Below are 27,539 nucleotides of genomic sequence, written 5' to 3' on the forward strand. Positions count from 1 at the left end.
TAATCCCAGCTACTTGTGGGGGCTGAGGCAGGAGAATCACTTGAATCTGGGAAGTGGAGGTTGCAGTGAGCCAAGATGGCGCCACTGCACTCTAGCCTGTGCAACAAGAGCGGGACTCCATCTCAAAACAAAATAAAATGCAATAAAAACTAAAATGTTAAAGGAATATAATCAAACTTAATGCATATTCATGAATTGGAAGAAATTAAGAAACATTCAGCAAAATATGCTGATACAATGAAAAAGATCTAGTTACATGACTCTTGAGCTAGCTGGACACTGAAAGGTTATCTGGCTTCAACCATATATCACTGGTTACTTCCAAAAATAAATGCCCTGTTCCAACTAGGATGTGACCTTTCATCTCTGCTCGTCTCGACTTACATATTCTTCAGAAACACAGATCAAGTTCGACCTTCTTTTTTTTTGCAGAGCTTTTCTGTGTTGCCCAGGCACGATCTCGGCTCACTGCAACCTCCACCTCCTAGGTTCAAACGATTCTCATGCCTCCCAAGTAGCTGGAATTACAGGCATGGGCTACCATAGTCAGCTAATTTTTTTTGTATTTTCAGTAGAGATGGGGTTTTGCCTTGCTGGCCAGGCTGGTCTCAAACTCCTGGCCTCAAGTGATCTGCCTGCCTGAGGCCTCCCAAAGTGCTGAGATTACAGGCGTGAGCCACCCAGCCTTAAGTTCTAACTTCTTAAAACATTCTTCTAATATGCCAATCAAATACTGAACTTACTTTAGTCTTAAACCTAAGTGTATAAACTAATTTTATATTTTGGTATAACATCCTACACTCCCATCATCCTTAGTGAATCATCCATGTTATCTGTACTTTACAACAGCTATCTCTATCCCAGCCATACACAAGAACAGATTCATCAATGAAGCAGTCTGTTTTTAGGAATTAACTACTAAAAGTAATTTCTCTTCCTTCCCATCTCTCCCCCACCCTCTACTACTGGATTAGCTCTTCATACTATCAACATATCTGTAATCAAAAAATCTCATTAGATGGTTTTTCATTGATATATAACATAACATAGTTACACGTGTATTTTAGTAAACATGTATGTTTCAAAGCAATGACACTCTAGTACCAAGAGTACACCTAGTGCCCACACCTTGAATTCTTATACAGTTCTCTGATTAAAAGGAACTAGAGTTCTTTGGAGAAATCCAGGGCTGGGACAGGGAAAGTATATGTTAAGACTGGAACATCTTTTCATGCCAAAAAGTAAAAAAAAAGTGCTTTAAAGAAAACAAAGATGTCAAAAAGGACACAAGAGGCAACTTCAAAGGGCTCTAAATGGCCTAGGATAATCTGAACTGCTAAGTAAACAAGGACTGTAATGAATTATAATCCACAGATTGAAATAAGAATCCATGAGTTCATACTGATGTATTAAAACAACAACAGAAACGGGGAGAAAGAGAAGCTCTTCCTTACAGTAGAATTCCAACTCATAAATGTAGAAGAAATAATGGAAAGAGAAAATCATTTGGTAAACACCACAGTAATATTTTTTTTAGGCAATGTTCATCAATGGATGCTAAAATTAGATGATAAAAAACTAGTATAATTTAAAAAGAGGATATTTACAATATCTCAAAGTACCTCCCCCAACAATGTATCCATTAGCTACAGAAAAGAAAAAAAATAAATAAATAAAGAAACCTTAGAGAAAGCAGACAGCACCTTAACCAAGTGATCAAAGTAAATATCACCATGTGCTTTCTGACATGATGCATGAAGAACGGTACAGCATCAGTCAGACTGTAATCCTGGACTGGATCTTGGACCAGATAAAGGATACTGGTGGGATAACTGGCAAATTTGCAAAGGTTTGCAGATTACACTATTGTATCATCGTTAATTTCCTGAATTTATAATTGTACTGTGGTTATATAACACGCTAACATTTGGAGAATCTGGTTAAAGAATATATGGGAATTCCTTTCACAATTTTTATAACTGTTTTATAAGGCTAAAATTAGTTTAAAAATTTGAAGCTTAAAGAAAGGTTAAAGAAGGTCGGGTGCAGTGGCTCACACCTGTAACTGCACTTTGAGAGGCTGAGGTGGACTGCCTGAGGTCAGCAGTTCGAGACCATCCTGACCAACATGGTGAAACCCCATCTCTACTAAAAATACAAAAAAATTAGCCAGGCGTGGTGGCATGCGCCTGTAATCCCAGCTACTCGGGAGGCTGAGGTAGGGGAATTGCTTGAACCAGGGAGGTGGAGGCTACAGCGAGCGAAGATCATGCCTCTGCACTTCAGCCTGCATGACAGAGACTCCATCTCAAAAAAAAAAAAAATTACAGAAAAGCCTCATGAATAAGCAGTACACAGAGAATTGTGTATATATGTAAAAACACTCAAAACAGCTATTATTATAATTTTCCAAGTTTATTAAGCCTCCTGACTTCTTAGACACTCATTTAATAAATACTTTAGAGTGCCTACTTTATATGCCCATAAAACAGAAAAAGGGAGGAAGGAAAGAAGTAAGTAGGTAACCGAGGCAGGCAGGCAGTAATTCACTCACAGATTCCTAACACAGCTATAATTGGTCATTTCAAATACACTTTCCCTCTTTCCAACTGAGAAATTTCCAACTGAGGATTCCCTCCCTCTTTCCAACTGAATTCCAAGACCTACTTAATTCTTGCTCTCCACTTTCCATGTTCCTGCTCCTACTGTTAACAAAATGCATATATTCTAAAAACATGCATCAAATCCCAGCTATGTGATTTTGCCCATAACTGAACATCTCTGACCCTTTCCACTTCTTTATTTAGAAAACTAGGGTGTCTTTAATCAACTCTATAGGATTGTTTTGAAGATTAAATAGGAGCAGCAGGGCGTGGTGGCTCACGCTTGTAATCCCAGCACTCTGGGAGGCTGAGGCGAGTGGATCACTTGAGGTCAGGGGTTCAAGACCAGCCTGGCCAACATGGTGAAACCCTGTCTCTACCAAAACTACCAAGCATGGTGGCACATGCTTGTAGTCCCAGCTACTTGGGAGGCTAAGGCATGAGAATCGCTTGAACCCAGAAGGCGGAGGCTACGGTGAGCTAAGATCGCACCACTGCACTCCAGCCTGGGCAACAGAGCAAGACCCTGTTTCATTTAAAAAAAAAAGGGACAGGTAAAAATAACTGGCACATAGTAGATGCTCAGAACATGTTAGCTGCCTTTCCTTTACAAATTACATTCTCTAACTTCCGCAGGATCCTGAAGCATAGTTCAAAAAGTTTTCCTAATCTCTCGGTGAATCCCTGTTCTACTTCCCAAAGAGGCTACTTCAGATTTTTCACCTACATATTTCTAAAGGTAAATATAGATAATGTATTTGCTGTATCCATTCTACAGATTTAGCATTTACTGAAAATCCAACTAGCTAAAAGTATGCATACCTGCTGTTTCCCAAATATCAGGTCAATATTTCTAAGTGCTTTTCCAAATACTACCTAGATTATCTCACCACGCCAATCTCAAACTCGAGCTTCCAATACCATGCTCTATGCTGCCACCTATTGGCTATTACCATATTCTCCAGATAGTTCCTTCTATTTTAGAATGTTAAGACAGCCTTAAAATCCAACAGATATAATAAATCTCCACAAAAAAAAAATTTAATTTCCAGACTCTAGTTCTTCTCAGACAAGATGCTCCAAGTGACTGCAAAGAGTTCCAACACAAACACTTTAAGTCTAACACAACTAAAGAAATACTGTAAATCTGACAATTCACATGATATAGGGTTTCTCTTTTCCTATTTTCCATTACAGATGTATGACTATCTCCAAAAATAAACGCCAAAGACAGGATATAATATCTAATGGAGAAAAACAGCTTTCCCAGAACCAGCTGAGTTGTCAAATGGAAAAATTATTTCTATTTAGAAAACCAACTAAAAACTGTAGAACTACAAACAGTAAAACAGTTATTTTAAGTGCTTCACCATTTCATGACTTTCTCTATCTGTATTTTCTTCTAAAAATATTCACACAAGCTGGGTGTGGTGGCATGTACCTGTAGTCGCAGCTACTTGGAAGGTTGAAGAAGCAGGATCACTTAATCCAGCCTGGGTAACACAGTGAGACCCTGTCTCTTAAAAAAAAAATTCACATAATATTTTACCCTCATACAGCAAGGGAAAACTCACAATCATATTACAAGAATATACTATATACAACTACCAAGCATAGAATGGCTCTCTTCCTTATCCTAACCTGAAAAAAAAAAATTAGTAACTGTTTCTTCTTTTTATTCTTCAAAAATTCCTATTAAATGGCTTGTTCAATAAAGAGCTACCAGACACACACACACACACACACACACACAGAGTTTAAAATTATGAACTTCAATTTCACTGGAAGTTGAACTCAAAACAATGTTGCTTTCTTTTCTAGTCTTTTTGGAGACAGATTAAATTTTAAAACACTTTCTTCCTCAATTCAACAAAAACAGACCATTCCAAACAGAGCAACAACTTTTTCATGTAGCAAACAAAAAAACGAAGCCATAAAAGAAGAACATTACGAAGCACTTAAGTTGACTACATGATGGCTTTCAAATTTTAAAGCAACTTGCCAACACAAATAGTGATATAATGGTTATATGCAGGGGTACAAGGAAGCATACAGCATGGTCTGCCCAGTTTTTAGCAGTTGACAATGTAGTTAGGAACAAAAGATTCAAACATGAAAAAGGATGAACAAAATAAGGCAGAATATTAACTGACAAGTAATTGGCACAGATAATATTGACAACAGTGTGAAAGGTTGAAACAGCAATAGAAACAGAGGAAGGATGGTGCTTAAGAGTAAAAGCAAGGGAATTTCTAGCTATAGAGAAATAGCTGAGTTGAAAGAAAAACTGTATAGAAGACTAGTGGGACATCATTAGAAAGAAAAGTGGATTAAAATGTGGAGGGTACTGAGGCACTGTTAGGCTAATGAATCCAGAAGACAATGAGAAAGTCATCAAAGACTAAGTATAAGGTAACATTTCTACACCATTTAAGGGGTGATGGTTGGGAGGAGTTTAACCTTGTAGGACTATTTAAGAGACTGAAGAAAACTAAGAGAGAACTATAGTAATGATTGTGGAAATAAAAAAAAATGAAATTCATTATGAGGGAAAAACTGATAAAATCTGGTCAATGATTTAAGTTAAGAGTGTATAGGGCAGAAGAAAGTGTTCCCAAGGCTTTAAAACAGAGAATCAATGTACCATGAAAAAAAAAGTAAAAGACAGTAAACCATTATTAATAAATATTTCCAACAAGTGAAATGTTTTCTAACAAAATTCTGTTTATGTATAAAACAAAGCAATAAAACAACAAACACACAAAGGTTCAGCCAATTTATATAACTGAAAATAACAGCATTCATGCGCAGATGTTATGAAGTGTCTTAAAGTAGAACCACAGTATATCACAAATCTACATGAATTAGCAACTGCTTGATCAGATCTACATTACTGTTCTTTTTGTGCTAAAAATAACTCCCATTATTGAATTGCCACACATTTCATTTTCAAATAAACACAACAGTTTGAGACCTAATTAATTATGCTGCCTAGTGAACTATATAAATAAAATAATGCATGGGCCATGGGCAGTGGCTCAGGCCTGTAATCCCAGCACTTTGGGAGGCTGAGGCAGGCAGATCACTTGAGCTTAGGAGTTCAAGACCAGACTGGCCAATATGGTATAACCCCATCTCTACTAAAAATACAAAAATTAGCCAGTGTAGTGGCAGGCACCTGTAATCCCAACTGCTCAGGAGGCTGAGGCAGGAGAATCACTTCAACCCAGGAGGCGGCGGCTGCAGTGAGCCGAGATCATGCCATTTCACTCCAGCCTGGGCATCACGGCGAGACTCCGTCTCAAAAAAACAAACAAACAAACAAAAAAACCCCACAACAACAACAACAAATGCATGGTAGGATATGTTTCTTAATAGGCTAATCAACAGGATGGAAATAATTTAAATTGCAAAACCCAGGATTACTATCAAACTCTTTTGTAAGTATAAAACCATACCTTCCTTTTCCTACAAATCCTCCAATGAAGTAATACAATGTTTTAAAAAATGAAAACTGTAAAATATTACACTAAATAAAAGTTTCACAAGCTTCTTAGTTACCTTTACTTTATCTCTTCTCAAACAACAGAATAAACAGTTTTCATCAAAAGTCCAATCAGAAATGCTTTCAGGTTCACAGTCTGCAAAAATAGTAACAAATTAATAGTCATAAAAGAGAATTTTTCAGAAAATAAATCAGAATTAATTTCAAAAATACTGTTTAACAAAAATCTAAGTGGTTAGGCCATATTTGTCTTAAAATTTTTAACTCTTAAAATTCTTAAGTCTTAACTGCTCACCAGGTAATACATTATTCATACATATATCAACAATATCAACTGAACACAAAAAGATGCTTACATGAATATAACTTTAATCCATATGAAACCGTGAATAAAAAGGAGACTGAGGCTTAAATCACCAAGGTATCATGTATGGCACCAGGAAGAATTTGAAATACCAAAAATATTTTGAATACCTTTAAATAAACTGAGATCTTTTAATAATGCAGGTCCAAACAGCCCTTCAAGAATACTTTCAAACCCTGAAAGGATAAAAACAAAATCCATTACCACAATAATATTCATTCTAGTATTGAATAATCTTTGCATAAAAAAAAAAGATGATGTTTTCTTCCAGTTCTTAAGGATCCTGGATTACTATTAAAGGGATGCTTAGAAAAAGAGTGTCAATGACAAATCTAAAAGAGGCATTTGCATTTCTGTCCGTGATTAACATTCAACACAAATTCTGAGCACATTCAAGAACAAGACCAATGAAGGAATGAAAATCTACAGATTCTCTAATCATTTTACAAAATCCCAAACACCTCTTTGTACAAACTCTCAGGCTCCATTTTAAAAGGTACTTTTCTCAATGAGTCAAAAACTGCTTCAAATTTTTCACAACTTTCTAAAATAATCTAAATAGCATTTTTCAAAATACCAATTGAGACAACAGATTTTGAGTTAACAGTTTATGAAATCTTTACTTAGAAAAACTACATCACACAAACATAAGGTACAAGACTTTTGTAAAGAAGGTACAAGATTTAAAAGACTTTTGTAACTATTTAACATTGCCACAATAATTATGTGCTGGTTCCTTTATAAATGTAAACCCCCACTGATTATACATACAAAAAAAAAGAGAAAAAAATCAAATATACTTGTACACAAATGTTTAAATTATTATATCCTTCTACCAGTGTGAAAGAAGTAGAAAATGAAACAAATCAATAACTTTTTGTCTGGCTTATTATCTCAAATACTGATGATCTACTGAATGATAAACAATTTAAAAATATCTTCGCCATCTTGCAATTTTTTTTTTTTTTTTTGAGACGGAGTCTCGCTCTGTTGCCCAGGCTGGAGTACAGTCATGTGATCTCAACTCACTGCAAGCTGCACCTCCTGTGTTCACGCCACTCTTCTGCCTCAGCCTTTTGAGTAGTTGGGACTACAGGGGCCTGCCACCCCCGCCCAGCTAATTTTTTGTATTTTTAGTAGAGACAGGGTTTCACCGTGTTAGCCAGGATGGTCTCGATCTCCTGACCTCATGATCCGCGTGCCTCGGATTCCCAAAGTGCTGGGATTCATCTTGCAATTTTTTTATGGGTCAAGAGAGTAAGGAGGAAAACAAGAGCAGGAATCAGACTGTATCTTTATACAACATACCAGAAATAATACATTAAAGCAGTGGTTCCCAAAATGTGTGCCATGGACCTCACTGGGAACTCAAATGTTTATTACAAACAAGGAGTCTTATGAATCCATATGCACTCTCAGTGTGGCCTTTGGGAAGAAATTAATGTCTTTTGCATTCAGTACACATACTACTTTTCAAATGCATAGGACTGTTACTACAATAAAGTAAATATAAAAAGTGTTACTGAATTCCTAGTAGCTAGGGGCACTGTGTATTCTGCAACATAATCTGTTGCCTAGGGGCTTGGCAATTTTTTTAATTGTTAAAAAGCACTCTCATGCTTAAAAGATAAGGTACCACTTAAATTAAAATACTACATCCTGCGGGATACATAAGGCCCCCTCACATGTATCAATTCTTTGCCACAAATACAACCACAGAAAAGGATTTAGAAGGTATGGAGGTAGAAATGATGGCCTCTGAAAATGGTCTTTTGTGTATCTGGCTATAAGAAGATGGTAATATAAGGGATTTCTTTGCCTTAGTATTAAGCCATAATTTTCAGTAATCTCTAGTTTGTGTTATTTATACTGTAATAAGAGAGCTGGTTTTTCCATACGATATGATACATCCTAGATTCCAGATTTTTCATTTATTGTTAGGGAGTAATTGTTTTCCAACTCTCTTTAATTCCCATCAAAATTATTCCAAGGACATTAACAAAATCAAACTACCCACTCAAACAAATGGGAGGTATCTATGTCTGTTTATTATTTACCTACTAAAATTAAAATATATTCCACTAAATTGCTATGGTCCCCTCTCTTCCACACTAGGGAGGAAAAAGGGTTGGGGTAGGGTTGTGGGAGTGGGTAGGTAGTGGTAAGAGAAGAGAAGAAACTGCTAGATACTGTCTATCTTGGCCCTAGAGACTGGATATTTTCAGAACGATCTGACTTAAAAAAATAAATAAATTCCACAGTCTATCTCCAATTCTTAAGCCCTCCTACCTGCCCTCCCAAAAGAAAATCTGATTTCACAAATAATAAAGTATTTCAACACCTTGCAAGCATCAAACACACACTGCAAATAGCTAAAGGAAATTATCAAGCAGGTCTTATCCTGAAGAGCAAATCTAATATTCTTTCACCTGGGTTTATATAAAATTGTAACAAATTCCAAATTTGCAGGCTGAGCATAAATTCTTGAAAAGGAAAAAAGTAAATATAGCAAGAAATAATGCCAGGAAAGAAAAATGCAAATAAAAGCTTTGGGAGATAAAAATGTTAAAAAAGAACAGAATCTGATATAAGAAAATTGGGCAGAAGATCAATAATACTAGCAAATATTTGAGTCACAGATCAAAAAGCAATGACAAAGAAAGAATAAAAGCAAACAAAAAATCTGGTCATAAACACAAAGATTTAATCACAACTAATTTTGCTCAAAATAGCAACTGTAAACAAGTCACTCTCCTTTTGTTCATATCTGCAACAATACATTAAACCTAACAAATATTATTGATTAGATACTGTAAAGTCATATTTTGCTACCCTCTGTTCACTGGATGTTAATGCCACTCAGTTTTATTAATATTAAATATTGAATTTAGCAGTTGCATAGCAACAGGGAATGTCTGATGTGCTATGCTTGACATTAACAAAAGGCAAATAAGGGAAGAACAAATATATTCAAAATGTATACCATGATAACACAGAAAAGCCAGAAAGTTCAATAACAAAATGCCACGGAAAACTAAATACTGAAAAAGACAGCCATGCCGTTATGTTCAATCACTAGGGCTTAAAAACTACCTTTACACATCACATATAAAGAAAAAAAAAATTTTTTATGGAAGTTGACTACTTTTGAAAGAAGTCCTATCCAGCATCACAACTAGTCTCAAGGCTGATCTCGTTTCTTCTTCACTGCAACCTGCACCATGTCTTCAGGCTATTCCTAAAACACTGTTTCAATGATGCCACCACCTCTTCAAAGTTCACACTGGTTAAAGAACAAACTCCAACTTCCTAATTCAGCAATCAAAACTGCTTATAATTTGATCCTACCTACTGTCAGCTGGCTTACCAGAGCTTTCCTGCTCATTCCCACAGCTCTGGTCAGGATGGTCTTCTGTTGTATTCAGTGATCATTCCTACCTCCTAATATTTTCTCAAGCCTTTGCATCTCACCTCTGCTCAAATATAGTATCTCTCTCCTTCAAGATAAACTTCAAATTGTTCAACAAATACATATTCATTTATCCAACATATACTAACTGAGAGTCTGTCATCTGCCAGGGACTGTTCAACAGGCAGTGTTGAGCTGACATGTTACCTGCCCTCACTGATCTTTAGTTTCCAGTTTTCTCATCCTCAGAATTCTCAGATTGTTGCTTGATTTTAAATAAGTCAGTTGCCTAATGTCTTCTCTGCTTTCTGCCATTTACAAGACACTGTCTTTTCAAGTATTTTGTAAAATAAAATTTGTCACAGGCTGTTTAAACCCTATGTTCTCATTTTTCTTTTATTCATTTATGTCTTATCTCCTCAAGGAGAATTAACGCTCTGGGAAGGCTAGGAAGCAATGTTTCTCTTACAGGAACAATGTTTCTCTTATAGGAAGGCTTCACATATCTGATTAGCTTCTGATTTAATCACACAGCTCTCAAAAACAAAAAGATAGAAGACTAAAATCTCCCACAAATTTCCCCCTTCTATCTAAATCACAACCCATTTCCAATGAAAAGGGGGAAAACAGGTTATAAAAAGTAAAAGAATAGGAATATATCAAATACAAAGCTAACTTAGGTCACCAATACAGCCTGTTCTTTTGGAAAAAAATTAATAGAATGAAAAAATGGTTTCTGGATCTTGGGAACCTCTCCTCTGAGATAACCAGTATAGAGACTAGTAGTTTCAGAGAGGTGCTGAAGAAAATGTAGGAATATACCAGAAAATGAGCAATTTCCACATCAAGGTCCCCTGGATCTTGTACTCAAGCTTGTACTGAGCTTGCTGCTCAATCTTCAATAAAGTACAGTCATGTGCCATATAACGATGTTTTAGTCAAGGATGGACTGCATATACCACGGTAGACCCATAAGATTATAATGGAGCTGAAAAATTCCTACTGCTTGGTGATTATAGCCACTGTAATGTTGGACTGCAAGTACTTTATTCCTAAATAAATTCAGTGTAGCCTAAGTGTACAGTATTTATAAGTCAACAGTAGTGTACAGCAATGTTCTAGGCCTTCGTGTTCACTTACCACTTACTCACTGACTCACCCAGAGCAACTTCCAGTCCTGCACTCTCCATTCATGGTAAGTGCCCTATCCAGGTGTGACAATTTTTACTGTACCTTTTCTATGTTTAGATACACACTTACCACTGTGTGACAATGATATTGTGTGACAATGGTGGTATTTTCTACAGCATTCAGTACAGTAATATGCCATACAGGTTTGTAGGCTAGCAGCAACAGGCTATACCAAATAGCACAGGTATGTAGTAGGCTACATTATCTAGGTTTGTGTAGGTATACTTTACGATGTTTGAAAAATGATGAAACTGCCTAAGGATGTATTTCTCATAATGCATCCCCATTGTTAAGCAACACATGACTGTATTATATTTTACAAAGTATCAGTTCAAAGGTGCTTGCTGGCAATAATAATCAATTAGTGTCCTAATAAACAAAGAGGCAAATGATATTATCTGGAGTTGTTTGCTTAAAACTCAGAATGTGTGACTTGATGCCACCACCACACTGAGCTTCATACCAAGTCAGTCACAAAGTGAAAGTACTGGGTTGGTACAATAGTAATTGTGGTAATAATTTTAGAGCACTAGATTATACAGTCTTTTATATTCTATCCAAGGTAATTAAGGTAATCAATTCTTTTTAACTGACACTCCAACTATCTCAGTATGTTATTAAATCAAAGACCAGATGAACTTCTATAGATAATGAACAATGACCACTCAGGCTTCTCTTCCCCTTACTATCCCTGGTGATTCATTTCATTATTAGAGAACTACATTCATTAATAATTCTTCCTCTCCTCCTGAGCACATTCTCCCAGATGATGCACTATGATGAACCCTATTTGTTGGCTCACTTACCACTCTCAGAATTACCCAGCAAGAGAACTGATGACGAAACCTGGCCAGATATATCAAAGAGAAGTAGCACTTTAATCACAACTAATGGGCCCAAACTGAAACAGAATTAATGAAGACAAAAACAGTAGAACTTGAAGAAAAATTATACATACTAATTTTATTGAGGCCAGGGAAAATAGTATTTTTTTTCTTTCTTTTAAAGAGCAAAGAGCTCTGAATAAAAGAGCAGACAACAAATGCTTGAAAAACCACTAAAATTACCAAACAGAATTAAGCAGAAAAATACACAACAAAATAGCGATTTAGAAAATCAACTTAAGAAATGTTCTACTATCAGTCTGGACAACATGGTAAAACTTCATCTCTACAAAAAGTACAAAAAATTAGCCCAGGGTGGTGGCACACACCTGTAGTCCCAGCTACCTGGGAGGCTGACGTGGGAAGATCACTTGAGCCAAGGAGGTGGAAGATCACTTGAGTCCAGGAGATGGAAGCTGCAGTGAGCTGAGATTGCGCCACTGCACTCCAGCCAGGGCAACAGAGCGAGACCATTGAAAGAAGGTAGATTGACGGACGGACAGAGGAACGGATGGAAGGAAGGAAAGAAGAAATGCCCTAATATTGCATAGTAAAGTGTCAAAGACACATACATCATGATAAAAAGATTAGAGGTGAGGTGGCCAGACGTGCGATATCTATAAAACAGGATTTTTAGAACCAGAAAAGGCGGCCGGGCGCGGTGGCTCAAGCCTGTAATCCCAGCACTTTGGGAGGCCGAGACGGGCGGATCACAAGGTCAGGAGATCGAGACCATCCTGGCTAACACGGTGAAACCCCGTCTCTACTAAAAAATACAAAAAACTAGCCGGGCGAGGTGGCGGCGCCTGTAGTCCCAGCTACCCGGGAGGCTGAGGCAGGAGAATGGCGTGAACCCGGGAGGCAGAGCTTGCAGTGAGCTGAGATCCGGCCACAGCACTCCAGCCTGGGCGACAGAGCGAGACTCCGTCTCAAAAAAAAAAAAAAAAAAAAAAAAAAAAAAAAAAAAAAAAAAAAGAACAAGGCAAAGAATGAACATTTTAAAAATTTAAATTAAAAAAAAAAAGTTTAGAGAAGGAAAAGGAAACAAAAACTTCCTAATGTTGATTACTGACTTGAGTCGTCTTACCTAATGGGCTCCATGAAATACTGGGGCAGCAACTGGGGGTTAGAGGGGAAGCTACACATGTAGACTCTCCTGGTAAAATATCTGAATTTCAACAATAAAACTTTACAAGCTCCAAATATGGAAAATATTTCACTTAATTTTACTTAAGAGGAAAGAGATCTAGACTACCAGTCATTTCACTGGTAAATGTAAATGCTAAACATCTATGGAGAGCTGGGTATGGTATGTGGTGACACACACACCTGTAGTCCCAGTTACTTGGGAAGCTTAAGTGGAAGGATTGACTGAATCCAGGAGTTCGACCTGGGCAACACTGAGAGACCCCCTCTCTCTTTTTATTTATTTTTTTACTTTTTATATATTTTTTTGAGATGGAGTCTTGCTCTATTACCCAGGTTGGAGTGAGGTGGTGCCATCTCGGCTCATTGCAAGCTCCGCCTCCTGGGTTCAAGCCATTCTCCTGCCTCAGCCTCCCGAGTAGCTGGGACTACAAGGCACCCACCACCACGCCCGGCTAATTTTCTGTATTTTTAGTGGAGACGGGGTTTCACTGTGTTAACCAGGATGGTCTCAATCTCCTGACCTCGTGATCCGCCCGCCTCAGCCTCCCAAAGTGCTGGGATTACAGGTGTGAGCCACCGCGCCCGGTCGACCCCAACTCTTAAAACAGGAAAAATAAAGTTTAAAAAAAAAAAAAAGCCTATGAAGCAGTATTTACAAAATTCTAGAGGAAAAATGTAGACAATGTGTTGCTTACGAATATTGATAAAAGACATTTATAGATATTCTCTGATTTTGAAAGTAGAACAGCCATTCACTCTGGGGGGGGGGTAAGGGTTACTCAAAGTAGTTCCATTAAGAAAAGTATGATTGAGAATAAAGATCTCCTGAAAAGGGAAAAGACTGTTTATATAAAAACTAATGGCAGGCTGCTATAAATACCTTGTCTTTTACTCTTTAATATGTGGTCAGTCTTCATTTTCACACTATTTTTGTTTCTTTTATTCCTTGATCAATCCCTATCAGCTTTTTTAGTTTTTTTTCTTTTAAAAACCTACTTTGATCTTCTCTATTATATCACTGATTTCATTAAACTTTGCTCTAATTTTTTTCAATTATCCATTTCTTTGGGTTTATTCTATTGCATTTTTGTCTAACTTACAAAAGATTCATTTACTTATTTTCAGGTTTCTTTTTTTTAAAAAAGAACCAAGTACAGGATGATTTAAAAGAACTAAAATTTTAAGTATTGTATATTAAGAGGTAATCTGTGATAAACAAAATGTGGTATGTCCATACAATGGAATAAAATTATAATATGGATGAATAAGTCTCAAAACATATTGTGTTAGGTGAAAAAAGGACAGAAACAAAAGACCACATACTATAAGTCCACTGATATAAAATGTACTGAAAAAGTAAATCTATGGATAGAAGAAAGTACATTAGTGGTTTCCTATGGCTGAGTGAAAATGAAAAAATAATTGCAAATGGGCAACATATTTCTTTTTGCATTAAGAGAAATATTCTAAAATTAGACTGTGGTGATGGTTGCATAATTCTGTGACTATAATAAAAATCGGTGAACTGTACACTTAAAATAGGTGAACTGCAAGGTATGTAAATTATGTCTCAATAAAGCTGTTTACAAAATAGGTACTTTATGGCTATTTGGTAAATATTTGTAATGTTTTTAGAAAATCTGGCCTATTAGAGCCAGTCTTGTAATTCTAATTTAAAATGTATACTTGAATAGCTGTTTTAGACTTTATGATTTTAAGCTGAAATTTTACTAAGTTTGCATCCTGAATAAGAATACTCACAAAACTTAAGAATGTTTACATTTACAATTTTAAAATATTAGATTTACAAGATTTACTTATCTAAGGTTTTATTAAATTAATATTTACAGAGAAAATAAATTTAATTTACACTTAGATTTAAATGTTTTAAGAAGTTAAATTAAGATAGTTCTCAAAAGTTTGTTAAAATTAGTTACAGAATAAGATCCGTATTTAGAGAGAACTACTTTTTAAGTTTATAAATTTAAATAAAGTGAACATTTAAAAATTAAAAATCAAAGTAACTGCATTACCTTTTCTATTCACAAAGCCATCAAGAATATTATTTTTTAAATCTCACATTTAATAAAAATTAATCAAGTGTTTACATAGAGCTCAGTAGTGTGGGGATACAGGGGTTATGTTTAAAAATATGCCCTGCCATTAAGATATTTATAATTCTAGTCAAGGAGTCAAAATTAACATGCTTTCCCACCACTACGCAGATAATTATAACTCTCCAATCCTTTATTTTTGCCCTAAGACCAAATTTCTAATTTCCTACTTCATATTATCACCAAAATCTCCTAAATACCTAAAAACGCCCACCAAATCAAAATCATTTTACTCCTTTCCTTCATCTCAATCACAGATTCCTCCTGTATTCTGTATTCCTTACCAGGAAAATGGCATCACGAACACCTTCCCCCCAAGTTATTCAGGTTAGAGACTTTAGTTAGTCACAATTCCATTCTTTCCATAAATCACCAAGTACTCCGCTAATTGAGTCCTATTCGTTTTACTTCAGAAAGATTCCTCCCAATCTGTTCTCCCTTTTCCATCCTTAAATTCATTCAGGTTTTCACTATTTTTCACCTTAACAATTACAATAAATGTCACTCATGTTAATAATAATGACAGTTATCATTAACTGCATCCTTATTTGGTATCAGGCAAGCACTACAGCAGGTGCTTCATGCCCATAACAGAATCTTCAGAAGAACACTGTAAAACAAGTACTATTACTACCCGGAACATGTAAACAAAACAAAACAAAACTGAAAATCAAAGCAGCCAATTTGTTCTCAACTGCAAAAGCCAATACCTAGGTTTAAAACCACGCCTGTGATTCTAAAGCCCAGGCTCTTTTCATTTCATCACACTACCTATTAATAACATCTCTTTATTTTTAATTTATCTTAGTATTCCCCCACACCACCATCTCTACCACCAGAATCCACCCTTCATGCTGCTGCTAAGCATCATTCTTTCTAGGTTTTAAAAATATTTGATAGCTTTCCACTGACAACAGTGAAGATTTCAAATTTCTGGATGCCATGCATGATCATTATAGGTTCTGATCCCAAATTACCTTTTGTCTCTCCTGCTACCATATTCTGTATACATACACTATGCTCTGGCCGTACTGATCAGTCACAATACACAGTCAATGCTTCCATGCCATTTGAGCACAATATCGCCTCAGCCTACAGTGTTCTTCCTGCAACCCTCAATCTAATTCTAAGGTATCACCCATCTCACCCCATAAGCCTCAGGCAAAGTTAGGAACATCCTCATCAGTACTCAAGTTGTACTATTTATAAACTACACCCTTTTTTGGTATTTAATCCACTCGATTTTGAGCAAAGAATTGGAGTTTATCCATCTTTTAATATCAGCCTGTTCTTTAAACTACCATTCTCAAGTAAAATGCTCAATAAATATTTGTTGGATGAATGCAAATACATTCTTTTAAATTCCTACATCATTATAATTGAGAGGTTGGAGATTTTACGAGGACTCTGTTTTGTGTGTCAGGCACGCTAAAGACTTGAAAAAATAGAAATAACAGAAGGATAATAGATATCTGACAAAAAAAAAAAAAAAAAGATGGCTTTCTGCTCCAGTTCAACTAGGTTCCCTGTATCTATGGACAAAAACCAGAACATAATTAAGGGCTCTCTTTGCTGGCCCACGAACAGAGGGCCGCAAACTTTTTTTGTGGAAAGCTGTAATCATAGTGAAGACAGAAATAAAATAAAACAGATAAAGTACTGAAAAACAATGGTATTAATACATTAAGGAGGGAAAAGAAAGATATACTGAGTAGTTAGTACATTATCAGAATACAGTATTTACATACATAATGCCAAAAATGAGATTTAAAGGTATTAAATAAGTTACCAAAATCACAGAGGTAGTGAGTAGCTAGGTCAGAATAAGTCTTTGGAAATTCAAGGACAGTTTTGTTTCATTTTTTCTAGTATATCAAACTGTCTAGGTTAACTATGCTTAGAAAGAAACCATTTAAATGCAAATCTGAGGTTGATCAGGAATGAGTCAATTACATCAGTTCACAATCCATAGGCCACAATCCCTTTGAAGACCTCCATCATTACAGGGTCGGTAAATCCATATAAGCACTGTTTGTAAATTAAATAAAAATGTGCTTATATAGCCACTAACTACTCTTTTTTAACACATTCTGCTACAAACAGGATGTGTTAAATATTTAAATATGTTTAAGTATGTATTCATTTAAAAAGCACTACTGAATCCATAATCTCTTTTTTACATCACATTTTTTTCTCAAAGATACCAAAAGTACAAATTACAGTGTGAGAGGTAAGCATTTTGGTTTTTTTTTTTGCTTCTCTCTCTCTCTCTGTCTCTTTCTCTTTCTCTCCTTCAGTGGAAGTTTAAAGGAAGACCTCCTATTCCTTGGAAATAATGGAGTTAACTAAGTAAAAATAAAATGATAAGCTGAATGTTTTCCTTCACTTTACCTAAAATGGAAATTTCTACAGTTGAAAGAACAGAGATAAAAACTAAACTTTGAAAGTTCTTAGGGTTGGAAAAGTGGGGGTTCCTTTTCTATCCCTTCCCATCCTCCCCCTATTCTTTTGTCCATTTACTCTCTTCTTTCCAGAGTTAGCCCCAACCTAGAACTAGCATGCTTGTGGGAGCTTTATACCGTTAGGAGATGCATTTATTATCTTCAGTGTGTGGAGATCTCAATAACTCTGTATTGTTTTAAAATTACTTTGGGCCGAGTGTCAAGGTTCATGTCTGTAATCCCAGCACTTTGGGAGGCCGAGGTGGGTGGATCACCTGAGGTCAGGAGTTCGAGACCAGCCTGGCCAACATGGTAAAACCCCACCTCTATTAAAAATACAAAAATTAGCTAGGCTTCGTGGCATGTGCCTGTAGTCCCAGCTACTCAGGAGGCTGAGGCGGGAGAATCGCTTGAGCCTGGGTGGCGGAGGTTGCACTGAGCTGAGTTCATGCCACTGCACTTCAGCCTGGGCAACAGAGAATCTATCTTAAAAAAAAAAATGGTAATAATAATAAATAAAGCTAATAAAATTACTTTGCAAGTAATTTACTGAAAAGAAATTAAAGTTACTCATATTTTCCCCCATTCCTCACAAGCGGTGAACTCTATTTGAGATAAGTATTTCAGTCTTAATACCTTTCTGAATAAAAAAAGTCAATGACATAAGGTATGACTATCAGGTAATAGTGAGATCCCTCCTTATCCCACACGCCTTTAAATACCAGAAATGTCAGTAACATCCATATAAGTGCTACTGTACAAAGCAGTGAAGACAGCATTTAGAGAACTGAGAAAAAAATTATCTAGGAGGCAAGATTTTGTTTCTTTTTGGTTTTTAGAGACAGAGTCTTTCTGTTGCCCAGGCTGGGTTGTAATGGCACAATCATAGCTCACTGTAACCTCAAACTCCTGGGGTCAAGCAATCCTCCTGCCTCAGCCTCCTGAGCAGCTTGGACTACAGGCATGCATCACAACAGCTAGTTTATTTTTAATTTTTTCTTTAGAGACAGAGTCTTGCTATGTTGCCCAGGCTGGTCTCAAACTCCTGGTCTCAAGCGATCCTTCTGCCTTAGCCTCCCAAAACACTGGGATTACAGGCAAAGGAGGTAACATTTCTGAGCACTCAATGAAGTGAAGGAGCAAGCCATATGGAGACACATGTATGTTCTAGGCAGTGAACGGCACTGAGGTAGTTAAGGTATGAAGTATAGTATATTGAGAATTAGTAAGAAAGCGGGCATGGTCAGCAAGGTGATTAAGATGGGCAGTATAAGATGAGGTAAGAGATTTAGAGGTATGATCAGTGAGGAGACTGGATTTTGAATTTTAATAGAAATCCACTGAAGTTTTATATTTAGGTAGTGGTAGAGATAAAATAATCAGATATATATTATTTAAGATTACCAGGTAGCTGTACAGAGAACAGATTATTGGATAAAGCATTAGGAGACTATTATGACAACAGCCTTGGCAAGAGGTAGTGGTAGCAATGGAGGTAGAGGGCAGTGACTACATAGAGGGTATACATCAAAGATAAAACCAACTTGCTTGATGATATGCTCATGTGGAATGTGAGGGAGAATGACACTTAGGCTTTTGGTCTGTGAACTGAGTAAATAGTAGTCTTAACTTTCTAGGTTGGAGAAGACTGGAGCATACATGTTTGGCAGACAGAGATTTAGTTCAGTTTTGGAGATAAGTCTGAGATGCTACTTAGAAATCAAAGTAGATCTATGAAGAAGGCAACCGAACAGGTGACTTGGAAGTTGAAAGGGAGACACTGAGATGGGGCAATATAAAATTGGCAATCAGTAAAGTACAGATAGAATTTAAAGCTTTAGAACGAGGTAAGATCATATTAAGTTAAGGAAAGGAAGGAACAGGACCAAACACTGGAGCATTCCAATGTTTAAAGATTAGAAAGAAAAAGAGACTGAAAATTAAGATCAGGTCTTTTTTACTGTTCTATCTTTACCATCTAGCAAACAACTTGATGGTAAGTACTCAAAAAATACTAGCTGATCTGAACTATTATATATGGCAGTGTTATTAAAATAAAGACATATCTTACCCCAACCCAAATGTCATACGAGAGGACTCTGAAAGGAAACCGATTCCTTTTAATATAATCAAACACATCTAAATATATCTAATTTATATATTTTAAAAATCATTACTTTTTACCACACTTCTAATACACCATAATATATTGCAGTACAAAAGATAAACCCTCAGTCTGGCCCCAATTGAAGGATGCATTAGAAAATTTTAAACTGTACCAAAGTTTGAGTCAGCTTTCAGATTTATATACAAAATTCTTAATAGTTCTCCCCTACTCAAAAACGTTCAACGATTAGCTACTGCCTGCGTAATAAAATTCAAACTGCTCAGTCTGGCTTTCAAATCCTTCCAAAAGTGAACCTTTTCAACGTACTTCAAGAACAATCTGCTTCTCAAGTAGGCCTTGATTTTCTGTGTCTTCATCCTTCTCTTCACCTTGTTCCTTCTAAAATGTACTCTCAGGCCAGATGCGGTGGCTCATGCCTGTAATCCCAGCACTTTGGGAGTCCAAGGAGGTCGGATCACGAGGTCAAGGGATCAAGACCATCCTGGCAAACATGGTGAAACCCCATCTCTACTAAAAATACAAAAATTAGCTGGGTGTGGTGGTGTGCGCCTGTAGTCCCAGCTGCTCAGGAGGCTGAGACATGAGGATCACTTGAACCCCCCAGGAGGCGGAGGGTGCAGTGAGCCAAGATCACACCACTTCACTCCAGCCTGGGTGACAGAGCAAGACTCCATTACCAAAAAAAAAAAAAAAAAAAAAAAAAGTTATCTCAAATATCAATAGTCTTGATCCTATGTGGTCTTCAAGGCCATAGTTCGAAAGTCCCTTCCAACTGTTATCTTTCCTCCCAAATGATTCCCAGTATTTTTCACTTTATTTTTCCTTCATTTTCAACATGAATGCACGTTTTATGTATCCAACTGAATTTTACATTCACTGTTGTAATAAAAGGAGTACTACAACTCTAGGAAGTAAGAGATGTAGTGGTTAAGAACGTGAATTACGAAGCCAGATCGCCTGGGTTCAAATATCTGATTCTGCCTTTTAAAAGCTCTACGACCTTGGACAATTTTTTTTTTTTTTTCCCTGAGATGGAGTCCTGCTCTGTCACTCAGGCTGGAGTACAGTGACATGATCTTGGCTTACTGCAATCTCCAACTCCTGGGTTCAAGTGATTCTCCTGCCTCGGCCTCCCGAGTAGCTGGGACTACAGACGCCCACCACCATGCCCAGCTAATTTTTGTATTTTTAGTAGAGATGGGGTTTCACCATATTGGCCAGGCTGGTCTAGAACTCCTGACCTTGTGATCTGCCTGCATCAGCCTCCCAAAGTGCTGGGATCACAGGCATGAGCCACCACGCCTGGCCAAACCTTGGACAATTTATTTGTCTTCTTCACACCTCACTTTCCTTGGATATAAATTTATAATGTGATTAGACAAGTATTTGTAAATTATTTAGAATAATATCTGAAAGCATATTAGGGGCATTATATTATAAAGTGTTAGGAAGGAAAGAAGGCAGAGAGGTTATGTTTTCAGTCTGTTAATACCTCTTTTGTTCCGTATGATTTAAAAGACTACATACAACAATAATTATAACTCTGTGTTGATGGACAAAAATGCATAAAGATTTATTGGAGGGGGGAGAGCTATGTAGCAGCAAAGTATTTTATATACTATTGAAACTAAGTTGTTATTAATTCAAAATAGACTGCTACAAATGAAGGTGTTAATTATAATCCCCAGGACAAACACTAAGAAAATAACTATTATGTAGTAAAAGAAATGAGAAGGGAATAAAAATGGTACACTAGAAAATATCTATGTAACACAAAAATCAGTCATGGAGGGCTTGAACAAAACTCATATAAGACAGGCAGAAAGAAATACAAAATGGCAAATGTCCCTTCTTATCAGCAATTACATTACATGTAAATGGAGTAAAGCCTCCAATTAAAAGGCATGTATGGGCAGAATGAATTTAAAAAGCATTATCCAACAATATTCTGTACACAAGACATTTGATTTAGATCCGAGGACGCAAAGAAGTTCAAGGTGAAAGAAAAGAAAAAGCCCATGCAAACAGTAACCAAAAAAGAAATGGAGTGGCTATACTAGTATCAGACAAAATAGGCACTGTGATGGTCTAAATGTTGGAGTCCCCCCAAAAATTCGTATGTTGAAATCCTATCACCTCCAAGGTGATAGTATTAAGAAGCGGGGCCTTTTGAAGCTGATTAGGAAAATAAGGTCAGTGCCCTCATAAATGGGATTAGTGCCCTTATAAAAGAGGCACTGAGAGATCCCCTCATCCTTTTGTCATATGAGAACATAGCAAAAAGACAGTCATCCATGAACCAGAAAGCGACCCCTCACCATACTAAATCTGTTTGTGTCTTGATCTTGAACTTCCCAGCCTCCAGAACTGTGAGAAATAAATTGTTTTTTTTATAAGCCACTTACGCAGCCCAAGTGGACTAAGAAAGGCATTAAGACAAAACTACTTAAAAAGACAAAGGACATAATATAATGTTAAGAGTCAATCAATCAAGAACATTTAAGAATTAAAAACATATATGCCCCTAACAACACAGCCCCAAATTCTATGAAGCAAAAACTGACAGAGTTGAAGGAAGAAATGGTTCAACAATAATAGCTAGAGACTTCAACACCCTACTTTCAATAATGGGTGGTACAACTAAGCAAAAGATACATAAGGAAAAAGAAGACTTAAACAACATTGTTAGGCAACTAGACCTAAAAGACATATGCTGAACACTCCAACCAACAACAGCAGAATACACATTATTTTCAAGTGCACTGGAACATCCTCTCCAGGGTAGCACATATGTTAGACCACAAAAAAAATTTTCAGTAAATTTCAAAAGACTGAAATCACACAAAGTATCTCTTCCAACCACAATGCAATTAAGTTAGAAATTAATAACAGGAAAACTGAAAAATTTAAAAATATGTGGAAATTAAACAATACATTCTTAAATAGTTACTCAAAAAAGTAACTACAGGCTAGGTGCGGTGGCTCACGCCTGTAATCCCAGCACTGTGGGAGGCTGAGGCGGGTGGATCACCTGAGGTCAGGTGTTCGCGACTAGCCTGGCCAACATGGTAAAAATCCGTCTCTATTAAAAATACAAAAATTAGTTGGGCGTGGTGGCGTGCACCTGTAATCCCAGCTACTCAGGAGGCTGAGGCAGAACTGCCTGCACTCCAGGGTGGGCGACAGAGTGAGACCTTGTCTCAAAAAAAAAAAAAAAAAAAAGTGTCGAGAGAAAAATCAGTATCAATGAACCCAAAGTTTCTTGAAAAATATCAATATTGACAAACAACTAGACAGACCAAGAAAAAAGAAGAGTGAAAACTCAATTTACTAAAATCAGGAATAAAACTGGGGACATCTTTACAATCTTACAGAAATAAAAAAGATTACAAGAGAATACTATGAACTACTGTATGCCAACAAATTAGATAATCTAGATGAATGGATAAACCTCTAGAAACTACCAAAACTGACTCAACTAAAAAACTGAAAAGACCTGTAACAAGTAAAAAGATGAAAACTGTAATAAAACTTCCAACAAAAAAAGCCCCAGGACCATATGGCTTCACTGGTGAATCCTACCAAACATTTAAAGAAGAACACCAATCCTTCCTCCAACTCTTCCAAAAAAAGAGAAGAGGGGTGAATACTTCCAAACTCATTCCATAAATTTAGTATTACTCTGATAGCAAAGACAGACATCATCATAAGAAAACTACAGACCAATCTCCCTCACAAATACAGATGCAAGAATCCTCAACAAAATATTAGCAAACCAAACTGAGCAGCATATGACCATCTATCATGGAACTATCCCAGAGATGCAAGGCTGGTTCAACACACAAAAATCAATCAGTTGAAAAAAACAGTCACCATATTAACAGAATAAAGCGGGGAAAAGAGAAACCTGATAATCTCAATTGACACAGGAAAAGCACTGGACAAAGTCCAACATCTTTTCATGATAAAAACACTCAACAATCTAGGAATAGAAAGGAGCTTTTTCATAATCCTGGTTATAAAACAGCTAACATACTCAATAGCAAAAGACTGAAAGCTTTCCCCTAATATCAAAAATAGGCAAGGATGTCTGCTCTTACCATTTCTACTCAACACTGTCCAGAAGTTCTAGCAAGAGTGGTTAGAAAAAAGAAAAAGAAATAAAAGGCATCAAAATTGGAAAGGAAGAAGTAAAACTACTTTTATAGATGACATGATTTTATATATATATAATTCTCAAGAATCTTTAAAAACACTACCATTAACCTAATAAACAAGTTCAGCAAGGTTGTAGAATACAAGATCAGCACAAGAAAATCAGTTTTAGGTTGGGCAGGGGTGACTCACACTTACAGTCCTTTGGGGAAGTGGAGGTGAGAAGATTGCTTGAGGCCAGGGGTTTGAAATCAGCCTGCACAACACAGCCAGACCCGTTCTCTACAAAATGTTTTAAAGGTCAGCCAGATGTGGTACGTAGTCCTAGACTGAGGTGGGAGGATCACTTCACTCCAGGAGTTCAAAGTTACACTGACCTAGGATCACGCCACTGCACTCCGGCTTGGGCGACACAGCGAGACTTCGTCCCAAACAAAACAAAACAAAAAACCACACACATACCAAGAAAATAACGAGTGTTGGTAAAGGAAGTGAAGAAATGAGAACCCTCATACATTGCTGGTGGGAATGCAAAATGGCGCAGATGCTCCAGAAAACAAGTTAGGGGTTTCTCAAAAAGTTAAAAATAGAATTACCAAATGACCCAGCATTCTGGAAACTCCTAAGTATATACTCAAGAGAAATGAAAACAGGTGTTCAAAAAGTCATACATGAATGTTCACAGCAGCATTATTCATAATAATCTGACAGTGGAAACACTCAAATGTCCACCAACTAAAGAATGGATAAACAAAATGGAGTATAACCATCCAATGGAATATTATTCAACCATAAAAAAGAACTGTTAAGGACTCAAAGTTTATGTTACTCCCAAAATTCATGTTAACGCCCTAACCCCGTTGTGGCTATATGTGGAGACAAGGTCTCTAAGGAAGCAACAAAGATGAAATAAGGTCAGAAGGGTGGGTCCCTGATCTGACAAATTAGTGTCCTTGTTAGGACAGAAACCAGAGAAAGTGCACACATGCTCAAGATCACTTGTGCTGCCTCCCTGTATAAGCAGGGAGGAAAGGCTGTGTGAGGTTAAAGTGAGAAGGTAGCTACCTACCAGCCAGAAGAGGCCTCAGCAAAAACAAATACAGATGGACCTTGATCTGTACTTCCGGCCTTCAGAACTGTAAGAAATAAGTATCTGCGGTTTAAGCCACTAAGCCTGTGGTATTTTGGTTACGGCAACCTGAGCTGACGACATGAATGAGTACTGATACATACAACAACACGGATGAACTTCAAAAATAAGCTAAATGAAAGCCAGATACAAAAGGCTGTATATTGGCCGGGCACGGTGGCTCAAGCCTGTAATTCCAGCACTTTGGGAGGCCGAGATGGGCGGATCATGAGGTCAGGAGATCGAGACCATCCTGGCTAACACGGTGAAACCCCGTCTCTACTAAAAAATAAAAAAAAAACTAGCCGGGCGTGGTGGCGGGCGCCTGTAGTCCCAGCTACTCAGGAGGCTGAGGCAGGAGAATGGCGTGAACCCGGGAGGCAGAGCTTGCAGTGAGCTGAGATCCGGCCACTGCACTCCAGCCTGGGTGACAGAACAAGACTCCGTCTCAAAAAAAAACCAAAAAAAAAAAACCAAAAAAAAAAAAACAGAAGGCCGTATATTGTATTCCATTTATATGAAATGTCCAGAACAGGAAAATTCACAGACATAAAAGATATTACGGAGGAAATATGGAAATAGAAGTGACTATGTAATAGGTATGGTCTATCTTTTAGGGGGTGATCAAAATGCTATACAATTAGATAGTGTAATGGTTGTAAAACACTGTGAATATACTAAAAGTCATTGAATTATACACACCTTAAAATGGCTCAAATGGTGAATTTTAATTATTTAAAAGGGAGTGAAATATCAGAAGATACAACTTGGATTACTCTCAAATACATGTTGAGTGAACGAAGCCAGTCTCAAATGGTTACATAGTGTATGATTCTATTTATATGACATTCTCTAAAAAACATAACTATAGCAAACGAATAGATCAGAGGCTGCCAGAGGTTTTGGGTGGGGCAATTAGAAAAGACAGCACAGGAACTTTTTCAGGTCATAAAACTATTCTGTTTCTTAGTTGTGGTATTGGGTACACAAATTTACACATGTGGTAAAATTCATACAACTGTACACAAAAATGGTCAGTTTTACTACAATTTAAAAAACACAATTTCTCTTACAGAAAAAATCCATCAATCTATTTTGCACTTGACCAATGTTTATCTGTAACATCATTACTGGTCATTTGGAAAGCATTAATTCACTGAGGTATGTGCATTTTCAAATGTTGACATATTTCATCACACAATATAACACCAAAAAAAAAAATTACACTTGTTAATATCACTACTGATCCTATCAGAAAGGTCTTTTAAGGGAAGTTCTCATGCCCGCAGTGGTGGATTTAAGTTTTCCAATATTCTATTATTTTTTTCTTGGAAGATGAAATTGACAACTTTTTCTTTTCTTTTTTTTTTTTTTGAGGCAGAGTCTTGCTCTGTCACGCAGGCTAGAGGGCAGTGGCATGATCTGGCTCACTACAACCTCCGCCTCCCGGGTTCAAGTGATTCTCCTGCCTCAGCCTCCTGAGTAGCTGGGACTACAGGTGGCCGCCACCAAGCCTGGCTAATTTTTGTATTTTTAGTAGAGACATGGTTTCACCATGTTGGCCAGGCTGGTCTCGAACTCCTAACCTCGTGATCTGCCCACCTCGGCCCCCCAAAGTGCTGGGATTATAGGCATCAGCCACCACACCTGATTACTGAAGTTCTGAGTGCAGTTCAACAAAGCAAATATAAAGAACTAGAACGATATATGACAAAGTCTTTAGCTGGACACGGTGACTCATACCTGTAATCCCAGCACTTTGAGAGGCCAAGTGGGGCAGATTACTTGAGGTGAGGAGCTCGAGACCAGCCTGGCCAACATGGTGAAACCTCATCTCTACTAGAAATTAAAAAATTAGCAGGGCATGGTGGCGCATGCCCCTAGTCCTAGCTACTCGGGAGGCTGAGGCACAAGAATCGCTTGAACCTGGAAGGGGGAGGTTGCAGTGAGCTGAGATAGAGCCACTGCGCTCCAGACTCTATCTCAAAAAACAAATACAATCTTTAAAATCATTAAGGGAAACATATCAAGAAATATTAAAACAGGGCATCCTTTTTAACAAAAATATAAAATCAAATCTAAAGTATCCTATAATTAGAACTTTAAGTAAAACCTGATCAACCCAAATTCTTTTTTTTTCTTTTTGGTTCATCCTGAACAACCCAAATTTTTAACTGAAATCCTTTTTTAAAAAACATTTAGCCAGGTTCAGTGGCTCACACCTGTAATCTCAGCACTCTGGGAGGCAGAGGCAGGGATCACTTGAGTCCAGGAGTTTGAGATCAGCTTGGGCAACACAGGGAGACCTTGTCTCTACTAAAAAAAAAAAAAAAAACGGTTCAATTAGCCAGGAGCAGCGGCACTGGCCTGTGATCCCAGCTACTTGGGAGGCTGAGGCAGGAGGGTCGCTAGGGCCTGGGAAGTCAAGGGTACAGTGAGCTGTGATCATGCCACTGCATTCCAGCCT

At 37.2% G+C, this 27,539-nt stretch overlaps 1 protein-coding gene across 4 annotated transcripts in view; it reads right to left on the reverse strand.

The window, feature by feature from the left end:
• The window catches only part of LCOR (ligand dependent nuclear receptor corepressor), a 162,292-nt gene that overhangs the window by 62,378 nt on the left and 72,375 nt on the right, over nucleotides 1–27,539 (reverse strand). For 3 of the 4 annotated variants that reach the window (XM_011951199.1, XM_011951201.1, XM_011951202.1), the window contains 2 exons: nucleotides 6,583–6,648; nucleotides 6,165–6,244 (listed from right to left, as the gene is read on the reverse strand). The exons of the other annotated variant lie outside the window; for it this stretch is intronic. The gene's annotated coding sequence lies outside the window, so the exon portion shown is untranslated. The remainder of the gene's footprint in view (nucleotides 1–6,164; nucleotides 6,245–6,582; nucleotides 6,649–27,539) is intronic. 4 annotated transcript variants of the gene reach the window in all.

Source organism: Colobus angolensis, unplaced genomic scaffold (genome assembly GCF_000951035.1).
Source record: "Colobus angolensis palliatus isolate OR3802 unplaced genomic scaffold, Cang.pa_1.0 Scaffold316, whole genome shotgun sequence".
NCBI classification, from domain to species: Eukaryota; Metazoa; Chordata; class Mammalia; order Primates; family Cercopithecidae; genus Colobus; species Colobus angolensis.